General features: G+C 40.3%; 1 protein-coding gene across 6 annotated transcripts in view; it reads right to left on the bottom strand.

The window, feature by feature from the left end:
• LOC132384860 (thyroid hormone receptor alpha) overlaps positions 1–11,568 on the bottom strand; it is a 459,686-nt gene extending 448,118 nt beyond the window's left edge. For all 6 annotated transcript variants that reach the window (XM_059956458.1, XM_059956454.1, XM_059956450.1 and 3 more), the window contains exon 1: positions 11,380–11,568. The gene's annotated coding sequence lies outside the window, so the exon portion shown is untranslated. The remainder of the gene's footprint in view (positions 1–11,379) is intronic.
• Between the last annotated feature and the right edge of the window lie 2,286 nt (positions 11,569–13,854).

The raw sequence follows: 13,854 nt of genomic DNA, 5'->3' as shown, positions 1-13,854 counted from the left end.
TTTCTGAGGAGGTGGAAGAAATCTGAACGATATACTCACGTCATTCTCCAGATGTGCAGTAGAGAGCATCCTAACATGCTGCATCACTGTGTGGTACAGAAACTGCACTGCAGTGGGCAGCAAGGCTCCACTGTGGATAGTCAAAACAGCCCAATGCATCACCATCACCAGCTTACCCACCATCGAGGACAGATGCACAGAAAGGTGCCAACGAACATCATGAAGGACCCCATCTACCCTGCTCGTGGACTGTTTGCCCCACTCCCATCAGGGAGGAGGCTACATAGCATCCATGCCCGGATCACCAGACCCAAAAACAGTTACTTTCCCCAAGCAGTAAAGCTGATCAACACCTCTACCCACTAACCCACCCCCCTACGACTGATTTATCATTTCCTGTCAGAGTCACATGTACAGACACTCCTGTGCCCAGCGTCACTTTATGGACACACAATCAGTCTAAGCTATTTTATGCATTTATATTTATTGTGTTCTTTATCTTACTGTGTGGCTTTTTGTGCTGCATCAGATCTGGAATAACAATTATTTTGCTCTCCCTTACACTTCTATACTGGAAATGACCTTAAACAATCTTGAATAAGAGTCAATGTCCGCTCAAGGGTGGAGCTGGAGGCCTGTCCTGGGGTTAAAGGACTATGTATGGGCGTGCGTGGGAGGGAGGAACAGGGCATGTCTTTGCTCTTATTGTTTGTTTTTTTTTGTGTTCTGTGTTGTTCTGCCAAACATTGTGGGCATGCTACGTTGGCACAAAAACTTGCGGGCTGCCCATAGCACACTCTCGGGTGTGTTGGTTGTTAACACAAATGACGCATTTCACTGTATGTTTTAATGTGCACATAACAAATAAACTTAAATCTTGAAACTTGAATCTTGCACTTGCATTTAAATAACCCATAAAGTACTGGAGACAGAGGGATAAATGTATTGATATCACTCACAAACTGATAACCAGACTGAAATGTTCTATTTAAGGAAATTGAGTCAACACTGGCAAATTTTCAGTTATGGCTATAATAAACAACTATATGTTCTCCTATGAAAAAAAAGAGCACAATGAGATTCTGTTTTTAAGTCCACATCTGAGTTGAAGCATATTCAATTACACCAGAATAGATGGCCAGAAGGATCTGTTATGAGTGGTTGAATTTAGTTCATCCCTTGGGACATGGACATCACTGACAAAGTCAGGATTTAACATCTATCCTTAATGGCTCTTGATTGGAGCAACTTTCTAAGCCACTTTACAGGACACTCAATAATCAACGACATTGACAGATCCAGAGAACAGACTACAAACAGGCCAGACAATTAACGATGGCAAATTTCCATGTGGAAGGGCATTAGGGAACCAGAAGAATTTTACAATGTCCCAGCAATTTTATGGCTTCCATCCCTGTCTTACTAAATTACTTGAATTTAAATTCCCCACTGCTCTGGTGGTGTCTTCAGCCTGTGCTTCTGCATCAATATTTCAAGTTTCAAATTACTATACTTCACTTGACTGTACTAGGGTTCCTGTTAAAATACACTAAAAGTCATCTTAATTCCCTAGCCATAATAAGAAGGAATTTCTTTGGCTGATGGTGAATCTGTGGAATTCATTGCCCCAGGCAGCTGTGGAGGCCGAGTCATTGGGCGTATTTAAAGTGGAGGTTAGTCAGGGTGCCAAAAGGTTACGTTAAGAAAGCAAGAAAATGAGATTGAGAGGGATAATAAATCAGCCATGATGGAATAATGGAGCAGCCTTGATGGGCTGAATGGCCTGGCTCTGCCCCTTTGTCTAATGGTCTTACGGTCATTAAATTTGAGGATGCAGAAAAATTCTTATTCAGTGTTATTCACTGACTGCCGCTAGCAAGTGCACATTGTCAATGTTTAGCAAGGATTGGCTGCAATGCCAATTTCTACCAGTATTAATTTACTTGCACAGGAAGAATAGTTCCTTCAAGCAGGGTACCAGATGATGCCAGCGGCCTGCAGAACTGTTCCCTAGCAAAGTCCAAAGGAAAAACATAGGAAGAAAAGGGAATTTACTTCAAAAGCTTCCCTTGCTTTCATAAAGATAAAAAAATAAAGATTTTATAAGATTAGCTTTATTTGTCACTGGTACATTGAAACATACAGTGAAATGTGTCATTTTGCATCAACAACCAACACAGTCTGAGGACTTCCTTGCTTCCCGTGCCACACGAGCATGCCCACAACTTACTAACCCGACCTGTACAGTTTTGGAATGTGGGAGGACACTGAAGTACCCGGAGCAAACCCGCACAGTTCGGGGGAAAATGTTCAAACTCCTTACACTTTTAACCCAACCGAATTTCTGAGACAAATCAATCTTCTCCACTGCCCATCCACCCCTACAAGCATCCTGTAAAAAAAATAAGAATAATCTTACAAGAGACACCAAAGAAACTGGAGTGTATTTAAGCAGTAACTACAAAAGGCTTGAGATATGTTTCACTTAGTGAGAACTTATGTATCTTTTAAACAGTGCAACATTAAGTTTAGATATGGAATCATGATTATGATTTGAAATTCAAATCAAGTATGGAAATGGAATTGTGGTTCCAATATCTTGGTCACTCTCCCACTGGAACACATCTTCACAGATTCAATGTTTCTTTAATCTAACCCAAATGCCCATTCTTCATGAACTAAGACAGTTACTCAAGCTGTCTGTGTATGTCGGCATCACTGCACAACCTAAAATGCCAACTTCTACAGCAGTTACTTGTTCATAATAAGTAACTGAAGCTCTTCCAGCTTTTTCTCAGTCATACCTCAAGGTACAAGGATATTGAACCCTCAATTCCTCACTGTCCCTGTCCAGAACATGTATCCATTATAATGATAACCAGCCAACTTTGAGTATAGTTGTTATTTATCAGCTAATGATTTGCAAAGTGTTACCAAATATATACTTTTACCATTTCAATGACCTGTTTCATGAGATTGGTAATATTAGGTATGCATTCAGTGGCCCTTTATTAAGTACCTCCTGTACCTAATAAAGAGGCCATTGTGTGTATGTTTGTTGTCTTCTGCTGCTGTAGCCCATCCACTGCAAGGTTCAATGTGTTTTGCATTCAGAGATGCTCTTCTGCACACCACTATTGTAATGTGAAGTTATTTGAGTTACTGTTGCCTTCCTGTCAGCTTGAACCAGTCTGACCATTCTCCTCTGACCTCTCTCATTAACAAGCTATTTTCACCCACAAAGCTACAGCTCACTGTTTTTTTTTTGTTTCTCGTATCATTCTCCGTAAACCCTACAGACTGTTGTGCATGAAAATGCCAGGAGATCAGCAGTTTCTGAGATTCTCAAACCACCCCATCGGGCACCAACAATCATTCCATGGTCAGTGTCACTTAGATCACATTTCTTCCCCTTTCTGATGTTTGGTTTGAACAACAACTGAACCTCTTGACCATGTCTGCATGCTTTTATGCATTGAGTTGCTGTCACATGATTGGCTGACTAGGTATGAGCAGGTGTGCAGGTGTATCTAATAAAGTGGCCACTGAGAGTTTGCACATGCTTTTATGGCCATCAACACTCAACAGCAGTCCTTTACTGCATTTACAAACTAATACTTCCTGGCGTGTCATGTTCAGGAATTCCATGCCTCTCAAAAATAAATTAACATGAACTTAAACATATACTTAACCAGCATATACTTGTGAACATCTTACTTTCTGTTCACTAGGTCCTTCAAGGGAAGGAAAGCTGCCATTAGTCCTTAGCCTGGCCTCTAACCGCATACCTGCAGCTATGTGGCAAGTTCACTCAGTTCAAAGAACAATTAAGAACTAACATTTGAACCCCAAGACTGAATAAATAGAAAATTATTTCTGACCCCAGCGTTAATGCTGCTTTCATTGCCAAGTCACGCAAACATTTCATTTCTCAAGAAGTACCCTAGTCTTTTGCCTCTTCTCCAGACAATGCAGACTTTTGATTCAGAAGTCCAAACAAGCCTTTCAGATCTTGCTGAAGGAATGGTCAAAAATTGTGAAGCTGTATCATCAATGCCAGGAAATTATTAAAAACATTGGTTAGGTCTCACCTGGAACCGAACTATGTGACTGCTGTTCCATCACATCTACTATCGGGTCTGCTAATTGTGCAGCATTGGGTCCTGGAGCAGATGACTATTTGAGTCAGGCAGGGGAAAGGGTTTATATAGCCAGTGCAGAGTGGCCATCCACCTCAACAACAGGATACTGTTGTGGGAGGGATTACCTGGAAGAGGAAGGTCACAGTGGGTGGGTCTCTGACACTGAGTCTGCCTCTGTGTCTCAGAAGGAAAGGGAGGAGAGGCACGCTGTAGTGACAGGGGATTTGTTAGTTAGATGAACAGAAAGGAGGTTCTGTGCACAAGAACAAGACCCCTAGACGGTATGTTGCCTCCTGGGTGCCAGGGTCCGGGATACCTCGGATCGAGTCCTCAGCATTCTCAAGTAGGTGGGTGAACAGCCAGAGGCTGTGGTCCTTGTAGGTACCAATGACACGGGTCACAGGAAGAGTGACGAGGTTCCACAAAGTGAGTTCAAGGAATTAAAGGGCAGGACCTCCAGGGTTGTGATCTCAGGATTGCTGTGTGTGCCACATGCTAGTGAGGCCAGAACTAGGAAGATTATACAGTTTAACGTGTGGCTAAGGAGTTGGTGTAGGAGGGCGGGTGTCAGATTTTTGGATCATCGGGCCCTCTTCCAGGGAACCTGTACAGAAGAGATGTTGTGCATCTGTACTGAATGGGGACTAATATCCTAATGGAAAGGTTTGAGAGTGCTGCACTGGGGTTTAAAACTAGAGTTGCAGGGGGATAGGAGCCAGAGTGCCAGAACAGGAGAATTCATCTAGTGAGGCTTTATGGGTCAAACTGAGGGAAAAGAAATGTACAACCACGTCAATGAGGCTATATTATAGACTACGTACAGTCCGCAGGATTTATAGGGACAAATTTATAGAGAGATTGCAGACTACCTCCCTCCAGGAAAGATGCAAATAAGGTTGAAAGAGTACAGAGAAAATTTACAAGGATGTTGCTGGGGCTGGAGGACCTGAGTTATAAGGAAAGATTAAATAGGTTTGGACTTCATTCCTTGGAAAGTAGAAGATATTAGGGAGATTTGATAGAGGAATGCAAAATTATGAGGGGTAATAACTGGGTAAATGCAAGCAGCCTTTATCCACTGAGGTTGGATGGGACTACAAGTAGAATTCATGGGCTAAGGGTGAAAGGTGAAAGTTTAAGGAGAACATGAGGGGAAATTTCTTCACTCAGAGGGTCAAGAGAGTGTGGAATGAGCTGCCAGTGCAAATAGTGCATGCAAGCTTGATTCCAATATTTAAGGGAAGTTTAGATAGGTACATGGATGGGAGGGGTATGGAGGGCTATGGTCTGGGTGCAGGTGATGGGAGTAGGCAGTTTAAATGGTTTGGCATGGACTAGATGGGCCGAAGGGCCTGTTTCTGTGCTATACTTTTCTGTGACTCCACAATGCCATTCTGAGTCAGGAGGAAGGTGATAGGAAGCTATGGGACCCAATGTTTTGGTGGCGTTCGGGATTGAACCAGAAGATTGATATTGCGGTGGGAGGGAAACTGGACTCTGTGGATGAACAGGAGATCAAAAGCTGGGACGTTGTCCTGAGAGTGAATGGGGCTAGATTACCTGCGGTAGGGTTGCTATGGGGCAGTATAGTCTACATTTTGAGTGGAGGGTTCAGGACCAGCAGCAGGTGGGAACATGAACGTAGGGGTATGTAAATGGCCACAGATTGGCACAGTCGACTTAATGTTTCTTGAAATCGGCTGTTCAAAGTTTCACTGTAAATTTCTTTCTTTTTTCTTTTTAAATCTTTTTATTAGTTTTAAACAAACATAAATGAAACATGAATACAAAATGTTTGAGAGTACATAATTAATAGTTTAAATAGACATTCAGATATATAATAATAAAAATATATAAACTCTCAAACTCAGAACATTAATGAACAAAGAAGTAAAAAGAGAAAAAAATGAAAAACCCCCCCAAAAAAGAGAGAAAAAAAACCAAAAAAAAACCACTAACCAACATGGGCCATTGAATAATATTAAGTACATATACAGTAGTGCCAATAACTCCGAACCTCCATCCAATTAATTAAGGATAATATAAGTAAGGTTTAGGAAAAGACAATTCAACTCATGTGAAAATGTTGAATAAAAGGTCTCCAAGTTTCTTCAAATTTAACTGAAGGATCAAAAACCACACTTCTAATTTTTTCTAAACTCAAACAAGAAATAGTTTGAGAAAATCACTGAAATACAGTTGGAGGATTAATTTCTTTCCAATTCAATAAAATAGATCTTCTAGCCATTAATGTAACAAATGCAATCATTTGTTGAGATGAAGCGGATAAACCATTATTATCCGTCATTGGTAAACCGAAAATTGCAGTAAGAGGATGCGGTTGAAAATTAATATTTAAAACTCTTGAAATAATACTAGAAATATCTTTCCAATAATTTTGTAAACAAGACAAGACCAGAACATATGAGTCAATGAAGCAACATCAGAATGACATCTATCGCAGGTTGAATTAAGATGAGAATAAAATCAAGCCAGTTTATCCTTAGACATATGAGCTCTATGTACAACCTTAAATTGTATTAGGGCATGTTTAGCACAAATAGAGGACGAATTTACCAATAATAAAATTTTTTCCCATTGCTCAGTAGATATAGGACAATGCAACTCTTCTTGCCATTCCTTCTTAATTTTTTCTGATACATCTAACTGTAAATTCATGATCATCTTATAAATGATGGCTACTAAACCCTTTTGATAAGGATTAAGGGCTAAAATTCTATCTGTAATGTCCAATGGACATTCTTTCGAAAAAGAATACAAAAAATATACAAAAAATTTCTAACTTGCAAATATCTAAAAAAATGGGTTTTAGGTAAATTATATTTATTAGATAGCTGTTCAAAGGACATAATGTTATCATCCAGAAACAGATCAAGCTTGATCCATAGATGAAGGCTGAAAAAAACTAATTAGATATTATAGGATATGATAAAATAAATTTATTCAAACCAAAAAATTTACGAAATTGAAACCAAATTCGTAATGTATATCTGACTATAGGATTAGTTATCTGTTTATTCAATTTGAATAAAGAAAAAGGAAGTGAAGACCCTAAGATTAAAATCAGTGAAAAATCTTGCACAGATTTACATTCCAAATTTACCCATTGTGGGCAAGTAGCTATAGTCCATTCTTGTGTCCAGAATATTAAATACTGTATATTGACTGCCCAATAGTAAAATCTTAAGTTTGGTAAAGCCAAGCCGCCCTCCTTCTTAGGCTTCTGTAAATATTTTTTACCCAATCTAGGATTTTTGTTCTGCTCACTGTAAATTTATTATCAATGCATATATATGTCACCATATACTACCTTAAGATTTACTTTCTTGTAGGCATTTACAGAAAATAAAGAAATACAATGGAATTTATGAAAAACTACACATAAAGACTGACAAACAACCGATCTGAAAAAGAAGACAATTTTTGTAAATAAAAATATTTGTAAATAAAAAAAATAACTAAATTAATAATACTGAGAACATGAGCTGCAGTGTCCTTGAAAGTGAGACCATAGGTTCTGGAATCAGTTCAGTGTTGAGGAGAGTGAAGTTATCCACACTGGTTCAGGAGGCTGATGGTTGAAGGGTAATAACTGTTCCTGAACCTGGTGGTGTGGGACCTAAGGCTTCTGTACCTCCTGTCCAATAGTGGTAGTGAAAACAGGGCATGGCCTGAACAGTGGGGTTCCTAGATGATGGATGCTGCTTTCTTGTGGCAGCGCTCCTTGTAGATGTGCTCAGTGCTGGGGAAGGGCTTTACCTGTGATGGACTGGGCTGTATCTACCACTTTTTGCGGACTTATCCATTTTTGGGCCCTGGTGTTTCAATACCAAGCCTTGAAGCAAACAGTCAGGATATTTTCCACTGTGCATCTATGAAAGTCTGTCAGTGTTTTAGATGACATGTCAAATCTACTGCAGGTAGCTGGTGGGGTGGAGGACTGTAGGTTGCTTCAAAGCCAAGAGCATCCAATTATTCTACAGATGTTCAAGTTCACCCATGCAATTTGAGTACTGTACTTTGCTGTCCACAGATACGAGAATGGCAGGTATCACAAAACAAAGTAATTCACTGCCCTGTAAAGTCTTCCATATGGGAAATCACTTTTGGGTACCAAGGTTTGACCAGTAAAAAAAAGTGCTTTGGAGTGACAACAATATGGTCCTTATGATATCTCATTCTTTAAAAAAAATTTGATTTCACTACACAAAACAGCATTGGCCAATTGGATTTCTAAGCTCTTTTCCTTTAGCAATGTCCTAAACCATTTCACATGGCTTTTGCACCACCAGGTACCCATTACCAGCAGCAGCAGACACTAAGGGGGTCTATAGATTTATTCATTCTGCTGGTTTCTAAAACAGTGCACTGGAATCAATCCTGCTCACAAAATGCACCACACCCTTACCCACTGTGGTTGCTAAAGGCTATCCTGAATAGTCTCTTTTCTCTTCTAATTAATCTTTTGTCTTCAGTGTAAAAACATAGTTACACACTTTATAAAATATTTTAAATATAAATGACATTCTGTTATTATATACCTAGGTGGTGCAGTTCTGTATCAATAATGAAACTAATCAATCTCCAATCTACTTTTTGCAAAGTCATTTCAATTCAATTGTATATAGCAACACGCTTAGTTAAAAACTAACTTACTTTTGTGACAATCTCATTAATAAAACCATTATCAGCTAACTTCTCTAAAGTACAGTATATGCTTCTTTTAATTCAAGCAAACAAAAATAACTAATTACTTTGTTGAAGAAATAAACCATTACCCTGTAATAAATATTATACAAATTAAGATGAATAGAAATTTGAACTTTATACTGGAAGGGGAAAAGGGAGATCTGATCAAGAGTATTGATCCAAACCTTTGTTTCTCTTCTTACAAACGCCGCTAAATTTGCTGAGTTTCTGTTTTGGACTTCCCGCATTTTTGTAAAATTGAATTTGCAGTGCAGCTTGCCCAAAGCTTGTCAAATGGCACCGATAACAAAAATTCTATCACCTACTTGTTTTTTCACACGTTCCAGAGAGGTAGCACATGCTGCAATGGTAATAAAGTCAATCAAAAAGCACACAATTTACCGTGAATTTCCAACACAGCAATAGCTGATCTACTTTTATGAATCGTTTTGTATTTCCAAGAAAACACTGCAACTTCAAATTATCTGCTCAAGCTTGGCACTGACTTCTTTCTGTCTGGACTTCTCGTTGTGCGGGGTTAGTTTTACCTCTGTGCGCCGGAGTTTCTATTTTCTTTTGCACAAATTTGAATGTCAGCAGCATAATCGGCAGAAGCAGCACTGTGATCACATGACCAGCCTGGCGGTTTCAATTGACAACTATAGTCTTAATATAATAACAATGGCAGAGAACTTTTAATCCGTATCCCTTGTGAATTACTTTTAAAAGACATGCTGATCCCACTCATCTGCTCACGGAGCCTCTCCATCACAGAACCAAACCATTTTCTAAACTTAGTTGAGTTTATTGTTTGTGACTCATCTGTTTGGCCTTCTATGCATGAAGTACTTCCTAAACTCATTCTTAACTTTGTTTTACTAATATGAAATAAAAACAGTTAATGTTGGTGGTATTCAACAGATAAACCACTATCCCGTGAAAATCAAGGCTCCTTCATCAGAACTCTGCTTCTCTCTCCGCATGAGCTACTTGAACTGTGGAGTATTTCGAGCATTTTCTGGCTTTTTTTCAGATTTCTGCTTTTTGTTTTGCATTTTGTTTCCCTCACTCATGCCTTTTCAGTATTATTTAAAATGTTGTCAGTTTTTTATTTGCTAATACTCTTGATAAGTGCCCCTTTTTGTTCCTTTGTTCCTTTAAAAATGCCATATTAATTGCCACAGTGTTTGGTAGATAATTTGACATTTAATGCATTCAAAATTTAATATACCTGTTACTAGTTTATACACCTTTGTGAAGACACCGCCCGGTGAGTTCGTCTCAAGGCAGGCTCGCTTCCAGACCACAGCTCTCTGGTTTCATGTCTTTTACATGCGTGTCCTTCAAAGCTCAGAGACCAACCAGCATTAGACCTAACTTTAGGCTGAACACAGTGGTGATGACTTTCTTTAGTTCGTGTGTGGCGTTGGGGTAGGTGTATCCTTCAGAAATCAGTTTACTGCTGCTACACTGTTATTAAGTGAACTGCTTCAGCATGACAAAATGCCATATAAATAATCTATCCATTAATATGTTTGATATATGTCTTGTCATTGTTCATTTGTCATGCACGCTAGGGTCCGAATCAGATATTGTTGCAAGAAAAAAGGCAAAGCTATTTTTTACTGTAATCTAACTGACCTTGAAAATTGGCTTAATAACACGCTGCATCTGATTAGACCATAAAGATCATACTCTCATGTTGGCCTTATAATTATACAAGTTTATATCCATATCATTTGATACTGTGCAGCTTATGAAATTATGCCCTCTGTTTGAAACGTGGTGCTTTCTCCAATAGCTGCGCGCAATGCTACAGGAGGTTGCAGTTTACTTTAAAAAAACAAGTGCTGAGACTAAATAAGCATGTGGTCTATCAGCACGTGAAAAGAGAGAAATGCCTAGTTCTGATCGTGAGACCCTTTGACCTGGACACTTGCCTGCAGTCCCCAACCTGGTTTATGTTTCTCACTTCCAGAGGCTGAATGATCAACTCTGCATTTCTCCAGCCTTTAGATCCGGGACAAGCGGGCAGCCCGGTACCTATCACAGCCTCCGAAGCGTTCACACACAAAGTGTTCGCCCAAGGCTTCCCCAGCCTTGGCACGCGACCGTGTGGTGACATGGGCCTTCATGGATGTACACAACAGCCCGCTACGTATTGTTTACAAAGCACGGTCGTTAAAAATCGCGCGACTCCAAACCAACCAGCGTTCTGGCAGTTGGAGAACATTGAATTAATACTGAAGTTAGCGCACGCAAACACACATGCACGCTGATTCCAAATAGGCGTCGACAGTACAACCCACCCTCCAAACTCGGGGGAGAAAAAGTATCCGCTGTAGGGAATTTTACAATGTAACAAACAAGCTCATAAAGTACAGTATATCAAGTTCCAATGTCATCAGAGGATACCTCGGCGGACTGCATTTCGGCTGACAACTTAGACCTTTCTGTCCTAAAATATTTTAAATCCTTGCACCAAGTTCAGATCAAATCTGGAGATAGTTGATGTTTATAGTCTTACCGCAGTTTCTTCTCTTTCCCGGTTTGTCCGTTTCTCCCGCACTTGGTAGGTTTTAGAGTGCAGAGACGGGGATTAATTTCACTCGCTATTTTATGCCACTGATAGTAGCTATTTCTTTACCCTCCCCTTCTTCTCATCTCTGATTTCTGTCTGCCCTGATCTCTCTCTCTCCCTCTATCTCTCTCTTTCCTCGCTGTCAAACCGAAAGTAGGTTCCAGACTCCGCCTCCTCTCTCACACATTATACACACACACGCGCGCGCGCGCGCGCGCGCACACACACACTCACACAAACACCATCGTTTGTTCAGGAGCTCTCGATGACTTCAAATGTGTATTTTATTTAAGGAAAAAAACACACACAGTCACTAAATTCTAAATCGGACGACTGTTTACGATGTGATTAAACGAAACACGCAATGAAGAAACGTGCGGGTCTAGAGGGCTCCGAGCTGTTGGAGAAATACCATGAGTATTTTAACACCTGGGCGCATGCTGGCTCTGTCAGTAACAGGACCACAACTGCCCTCTGGAGGCAAAGCAGGAACAAGCTGTGCTGAGCCGTTGCTGAGGGGGTAATCGACAAAAAGCCCCGTTCCAGCTGAAACGTTGAAAAGCTTAACCTCCTCTTACAGCCGTAGGTCGGAAATGATGCTATTAAGATCTAAACTGTGTTCTTTGCAACCAGTGTTATTCTAGGAAGACATTTTATTCACGTTGTGGCCTCAATGATCACATTTTTCCGAGTTTTAATTCCCTAACCTCGTTGGTCCCATTTTAATTACTTTAATACAATATTACGCTATTACTATTATACAATTGTATAATAGTAATACAAAAGTGTCCACAGTTTAAGTAATAGTTTGAAACGCTCGGGGTTCGGATAAATTGCTTATGCTCCCGTCCTGTAGGACTGGGATGGCTGTTGAAGCCAGGGAGGGACACAGACTGCTACCTGGGGTAGGAGTTGCGTGATAGGAAGGCTGGTGGGATGGTGTTGTCCATCCTCCCTGTGTTTGCTTGCTCATCTTTGTCATTCTGCCAAATGGATTCAAGGTCCTCATGCAATTCTGAATATTTCTTTTTCATTCTGAGCTGAAATGGGCCATAAATTCCTCTGATTCAGAATGTTGCACTTCTTTACAAAGAGGCTCTGAGAATACCTTAAATCTTTCATCTATCTCATTTATAATCTCTTGCTGCAAGGGAGTTAAAAGTGAATGTGTTGAAAGCCTGGTGTCAGGTTTATGAACTATATGACCTGCCCATTATGGTTGCTTGAACCATTTAGGCTTCAGTAGTGGAATGTTGCATAGGAGAGGACACTGAGCTTGGTTGACTTATCCAGTTAGTGACTTAAAGGATTTTGCAGAGACAACATTGTGGTGCCTCAAAAATATTTTGAGGAATTTTCTGTAAGTAATCCGTGTCTTGGACATATGCAGAAAAGCAAAGTCCACTGCTGCCCAGTAGACCATGAGCTTTGTGGTGAGCTTGAGGTCTTAGTCTTCAAACACTATTGTCCTCAGATGGCCAAACACTGTGCTGGTGCTTTGGAGGTGAAGGGAAATATCATCATCAATGGCTCTGAGATAGGGGAAATGGGTCCATTTATCCAGGATTCTGCTGTGAAATGGTATTGTCCCAGGGCACTTTTGTACATTGGGCATGGGTTAGTAGAAGTCCTTTTGTTTAATGGATGTTAATGCAAAGCCCAGACTAACATATGTGTTCATAAGAGAACAATAACATTGTGCTTGATCTTCAAGTGCATGCATGTAACATCTCAATTACTGAAGTTGGCATGATGTTGATTTTGGAGTAGAGGTGATGTAAGTTGAACAAGTAGGTGTTTGGTTGAGATTCTCCATTCTGTTGGTGCAACACTATTGCAAGAAAGATTGAAAATACTTCAAGGGCAATGACAGGTCCTCACTTGACAACAATTGTGACTAAAATTTTGGTTTCTTGTGGACCCGTTGATTAAGATCATGGGTTGGATGTCATCATCAGACATAACATGAAGTTGAATTTCTACAGGCAACCAACTTTGCGAAGCATGGTCCACAGCTCCTCTCGTTACTGAATGGGATAGTGAACAGCCACTATGATGGACACTAAGGTGGAAGATACAAAACAGCCATGAATGGTGGTAAAAGTTGCTGGTCTTGTAATAGATCATCATCCACCATCCAGACCATACCCTCTTCTCTCTATTACATTAGGCAGGAGGTATAGGTCCCACACTTCCAGGTTCAGGAACATAAGATGTAGGAGCAGAATTAGGCCATTTGGCCCATCAAGTCTGCTCTGCCATTTCATTATGGCTGCTCCACTTTTCCTCTCATTCCCAATCTCCTGCCTCTCCTGCCCTGTATCCATTCATGCCTTGACCAATCAAGAATCTATCAACCTCTGCCTTAAATATACATACAGACTTGGCCCCCACAGCTGTCTGTGGGAAAGAACTCCTCAG

Source organism: Hypanus sabinus, chromosome X1 (genome assembly GCF_030144855.1).
Source record: "Hypanus sabinus isolate sHypSab1 chromosome X1, sHypSab1.hap1, whole genome shotgun sequence".
Lineage (NCBI taxonomy): Eukaryota > Metazoa > Chordata > Chondrichthyes > Myliobatiformes > Dasyatidae > Hypanus > Hypanus sabinus.
Note: the sequence above shows the minus strand (reverse complement) of the source record. Positions and strands in the feature narration are given on the sequence as shown.